This window comes from Crocuta crocuta, unplaced genomic scaffold (assembly GCF_008692635.1).
Source record: "Crocuta crocuta isolate KB4526 unplaced genomic scaffold, BGI_CrCroc_1.0 scaffold30, whole genome shotgun sequence".
Lineage (NCBI taxonomy): Eukaryota > Metazoa > Chordata > Mammalia > Carnivora > Hyaenidae > Crocuta > Crocuta crocuta.
In genome coordinates, this window is record NW_027528345.1 from 14911752 (window position 1) to 14917751 (window position 6000).

A 6000-nucleotide genomic window follows, 5' to 3' on the forward strand; every position below is an offset into this window, starting at 1 on the left:
TGCTGCTTAAAAAAATTAAAGTCTATACTTTATTCAGATTTCATTACATTATTTTTATATATATATATTTTTTTTCTTTTCTAGGAACTCTCTCAGGATACCATATTACATTTATTCTCATGCTTCTCTAGCCTACACTAAACTGTGACCGTTTTTCAGACCTCCCTTGTTTTTGATAATCTTGATAGTTTTGAGCAGTGGTCAGTTATTTTGTAGAACGTCTCTCAGTTGGAGTTTGGCTGACGTTTTTCTTATGGTTAGACTGGGGAGATGGGTGTTTGGAAGGAATACCATACAGGTGACCTGTCATTTTCAACACATCATATCAAAGGCACATAGGGTACACACTATCCACATCACTTAATCCCTGACAATATTAACCTTTAATCATCTGGATAAGGTGGTCCTTATTAAATGTCTCCTCTGTAGAGTTACTTTTTCGCTCTTTTCATACTGTTCTCTTTGGAAGCAAATCACTAAGTACAGCTTCCTCTTAAAGAGTGGGGAGTGAAGCTTTACCTTCTGGTGGGGAATGTATACATAAATTATATGGAATTCTGTATATGACATTTTTTAATAAGATAAAAGCAACTGAAATAAAAGTGGTTAGGAAGAGCTATGTATTTACTCAAACTGTTTTAAATGTTAGCAACTGAATGATTAATAAGGGAGTGAGATTTGGGATGGGAGGGTGCAAATATGAGAGAGAGAGTGAGTAGGGGGTGGGGTAGAGAAAGAGGGAGAGAGAGAATCCCAAGTGGGCTCCAGGCTGTCAGTGCGGAGCCGTGTGGGGCTCAATACTATGACTGTGAGACTGTGGGACCTGAGTCAAAATCAAGAGTGGGAACGCTTGGGGTGCCTGGGTGGCTTAGTCAGTTAAGCGTCCGACTTTTGCTTAGGTCATGATCTCGCGGTTCGTGGGTTCGAGCCCCCCGTTGGGCTCTGTGCTGACTGCCAGCTCAGACCCTGGAGCCTGTTTCAGTCTGTGACTCCCTCTCTCTCTGACCCTCCCCTGCTCACGCTGTCTCTCTCTCTCTCTCTCTCCTAGAAATAAATAAAAAATATTAAAAAAAAAAAGAGTGGGAACGCTCAACCGACTGAGCCACCCAGTTATCAGATACAAATACGCAAAACTTTTAACAAAATTTTAGAAAAATCAAATCTACTATATATAAAAAGGATACTACATCATGACCACTAAAATTTATACTTGGAGAGTAAGGTTGGTTTGACATTTATTAATTCTGGTAGTTTTTTTCTTTAGATTCTATTGAATTTAACGCACAGAAAATCATGGCACCTGCTAAAAAATGCAGTTTTACTCTTCTTCTTTTTCGTTTGGGGTGCCTTTTTAATATGTTTTTCTTAACTTATCACACTTTCTTGAACCCTCAATTCAATGGTGAACAGAGGTAGTGAACCAGATATCCTTGTCTTTTTCCTGGTGTTAGCAGAAAATTCTTTCACTATAAGGTATGATTTAATGGTTGCCTTATTGCAGATGCTTTTGGTAAGGTTGTGAAGCTTCCTTTATATTCTAATTGTCACATAGCTTGCATCTATAATGCAAGTTCAATTGTTTTCTTATCAAGAAATATTATCATGATTTTTCATTTTTAGTCTGTTAATAGGTCGAATAATATCCCCTAGTTTTCTCATGAGGCTGTATGGTTATGATATCACCAAAAGGATATAAGCAGCAGTGTCATTTGAAAATTATAAGTACCCTTAAAGAAAATTTGTACATCTTTCTTATTTCTCCCTAATTTATAAGGGCTTTAATGCTCTTTTTTTTTAATTAAAATTTTCCCTCTTTGGCTGGAGTTCAACAATGGTATGTACCAAAACTTAGTGGCTTAAAACAACAAACATTTAAAAGCCCATCATTTAATGATTATCTTGAATATTAACCCAGTCTCCTTAACATGATGATGGGCACAGAGTTCACAAATACAGCAAGAGGGGAATTTGAAAATGCTCATAAAGGTTCAAAATCTGCACAACATCAATGCTACTGTTATGCCCGAATCGCGAGTCCCCAGAGACCTCCAAGGAGCCGACACCGATGCAAGTACATAAGGGTCCTTATTACAAGCTCGAACATGGGCTCACCAGTCTACCAGCGCAGCGGCTGCAAGGCAAAGCCCCGAACAATAGTGAGCAGGGTTTTTAAGGGGTCAGGGATGGGGGTGTTACAGTGCACACGTTGTACGTATAGCATCATCACATAAGCACCAATCATAATTGTACAGCATCCATAGTAACAGTTTTGACCATTCAGTGTCTGTGAGCCGTCCGTTACTTTTGGCGGGACCCAATCATGACCTTTGAGAATCCTTTGAAAATGACCAATTATGAGGTGAGCTCAAAGGGCCTACGTGGGGTTTAGGCAAGCGGTGAGTGATTGGCTAGTTTGTACAGAGTACCTGCAGTTCCCAGCCCTGACTCAGACCACAGGAATGTTACACGTTTCTTTTGGTTGGCTGATCTGAGGGTGGCTTCAGCTGAAGCTTTTGCTGGAACTGGGGCTACGTGCAGCCCGAGGTGGCTCTTAATGGAGGACTTAATTTCAGGCTCTTCAGCTACCATATTATATAAGTCAATGTGATTCACAAGGCCACCCTAGATATACCTCTTTATAAGAAAGACCTGGAAAATATCAGAGCGATATTTGTTATTAACTACAAAGTGGTATAGCCCTGTCGAAGGGTGTAGAGGAACAAGTTAGAAGGAGCAAGTGTAAAACTGGTGTAAAACTACTACATAATTTCTGCCTTGTTTATAAGTTCAGGACACCAATTTTTGAAAGGAAAATAAACCGGCAGTTAATTTAAGCCACATTCATTTTGTGATTAACAAACTAACAACATTCAAGAATCATGCTTGCAAATATACAATTTCAGCCTGGATTCTTCTGCAGGGGAGTCAAAGCTTTACCTCTACCCATCTTAGGTTTTCACTTGGGGCTCTTAAATAAAAAGAGATTAACAAGAGAAAAAACCCCAGTCTATTAATGCATGCAGTGCATATCACATGGGAGAAACCTAAAATAAAAGTAAATAAAATAAAAGTAATAAAAATAAAACATGTAAATAAAAGTAAAATTTCAGTTCATATAGCAGCTTCAGCAAACAAGAGTACATTTATAGAGAAATGACTGGACAAAAGAAAGCAGTTTTAGGCTTCCACAGTAGCAAACTGAGAGAAGGTAAATATATGCGGGCAGTAAAAACTAATGGACTAAAGCTTTATTTGCAGATTTCTCTCCTGCCAACTTTATGGTGATAAGAATCTGTTTACAGCACAGGAAGAATTTATTTTTTTCCTTTAAGCAAAAAGAGAGAGTTTTTTCTGGGCTTGCTGTTTTTTAAATTGCCTTTAGCTCAAAATACTTTTATGTCCCGGAGACATATTTTGGGATCACATTCTGACTTCCTTCATCTCCCCACATAAGTGATGCAGGGGTGATTGTTTCTCCCACACCACAGCTTTGAGGTTTATTTCCCAGGAAGTGTAAACTAAAAGATTTCTAGATTTGGAGACAGCACAGAACATGACTGGGCGTCACACCAAAAAATAAAGCAATTTAAAAGTATATTCAAAACAAATGTGACATACTCCAGGATTACTCCCTCACTTGCATACCAGAATACTATCAGACTGCTATTCATTATTCAGCAATTCATATTTCCCAAAGGAAAGACTCAAATATCCTGAAATTGAGAAGTTACCAATAAATGACCCAGAATTAAAGTAAATTATCAAAGCAATAAAAAATCATGCTATGCAAACAATGAAATGTGCATTTTAGACAGTTTGTCTTTATCAAGAGCCTTTAATAAGCAGTGTGCCAAATAAACGTGGCAAGATACAGACTCAAAAGCATCAGATAAAAATATAGAGAGGAAATGTACAATGTAGCAGGATCTCTTTTGCAGCTTCTGGACTCTGTCGTTATAATAAGAAAACAGCCATAGGTAAATATGAATGAATGAGCATGGCAGAGTTCCCATAAAACTTTATTGACACTGAAATTTAAAATGCATATAGTTTTCATGTGTCATAAAACGTTCTTAAAAAATTTTTTTTCTAATCATTTAAAATTGTACAATTTAAAAGTGTGAAAAGTGTTTTAACTCACAGGCATATAAAATCTTGTGGCTGGCCAGATTTGATCCAAGTGATGAAATCTGAAGTGGGGCCCATGAGCAAATAGCTAAGAAAGGATTCTTAAGATATTTTTGGTGCAAAACGGTGATTTTTTAATAGCACAGGGATAGGACCCATGGGCAGAAAAAGCTGCTCCAGGACTATGAGGAAGTTTGTGGAAGGGAGGGGTAGAGATAAAGTTAGTTTCCAGGGAATTTCTGTAGGCTGAAAGCAGGTTCTTACAAGAGCCAGAATTTTAGCTATTGTCAAGATAAGGTTGCTTTTTTGGGTTTTAATGAAATGTAAACATTAAGCCATTAAGGCTGCCATAAACTCCTTATTGTTCCTGGAGCTGAATGTCTCTGGTATCTATCAGTGGACTGCAAGCTGCAAGATTTAAACTACATTTTTCTTGCCTTTGTTTCTTTCCCTCATCACAAGGGTTGTAGAGTGTGCTGACTCCTGATTTAAACAGTTATCTTTTAGAGAAATTTACAATGAGAAAATAAGGGGCTCCTGGGTGGCTGGGTCAGTTAAGCCTCTGAATACAGCTCAGGTCATGATCAGGTCAGGTTTGTGAGTTCCAGCCCTGTGTGGGACTCTGCTGACAGCTCAGAGCCTGGAGCCTGCTTCAGATTCTGTCTCCCCCTCTCTCTGCCCCTCCCTTGCTCATGTTCTGTCTCTCTGTCTCTCAATAATAAATGTTAAAAGTGAATAAAAAACTAAATAAAATGAGAAAATAAGATTTTTATTTTACATTAGTCCATTTTGAAACTTACAGTTTCTTTCTGTAGATTCAAGTTCTTGACCTATATTATATTACCTCTATATGAAATACTTTATAAACATTTTTTAAAGTGGGAAATGAATGTCTTTAAGTTTTTATCTTAGACAGTCTTTCTCCTTTGCATTTCAAGGATATTTTTACTGAATATACAATTCTAGATCTGCAGTTTCTTTTCTTTTTCTTTATTTTTTTTTTTGTCTGTTTTTGGCAGGTTAAAGATGTTACTCTATTGTTTCCTTACTTGCATGGTTTCTTATGAGAATTCATCTGTATTCCTATATCTTTTTATCCTTCTTTCTTTTCTTTTTTTGGTGTCTCTTCCTTCCTTCCTCCCTTCCTTCCTTCTTTTCTGAGAGAGAGAGAGAGAGAGAGAGAGAGAGAGAGTGCAAGCAGGGGAGGGGAAGAGAAAAGGGGACAGAGGATCCAAAGCAGGCTCTGTGCTGACAGAAGCGAGTCTGATGTGGGGCTCAAACTCACGAACCTCGAGATCATGACCTAAGCTGAAGTTGGATGCTTAGCCCACTGAGCTACCCAGGTGCCCCTTTATCCTTATTTCTTTTATAGATGCGTCCCTTCACTTTTCCGGCTGCTTTCAGAGTTTTCTCTTTGTCTCTAGTTTTAAGTAGTTTGAACATGATATGTCTAAGAGCAGTAGCTTTGGTATTTATCCTGGTTGGTGTTCCCTGAACTGCGTGGATCTCTGGTTTTGTGTCTGTCACTTATTTTGGAAAAATTTTGCCATTATTTATCAAACTTATTTGCAAGCTTCTCTTCAAACTTACATTAACTTATCTATGGTTTCAGTTATACATGGTTGCACTGTTTGATATTGTCCCACAGTTATTGGATGTTCTGCTCTCTCTTTTAAGAATGTTTTATCTCTTTTCATTTTAAAGAATTTATATTGATTTACCTTTCTGTTCATTAATTCTAATAATTTTGGGGAGATATATTAAGTATACAAATGAGAATAGCAAAGGCATTCTAAATTTAGGTTACTGTGTTGATTTCTGGCATTTCTATTTTTTCTTAGGGTTCCCATCTGTCCCTTAAAATTAAATTTA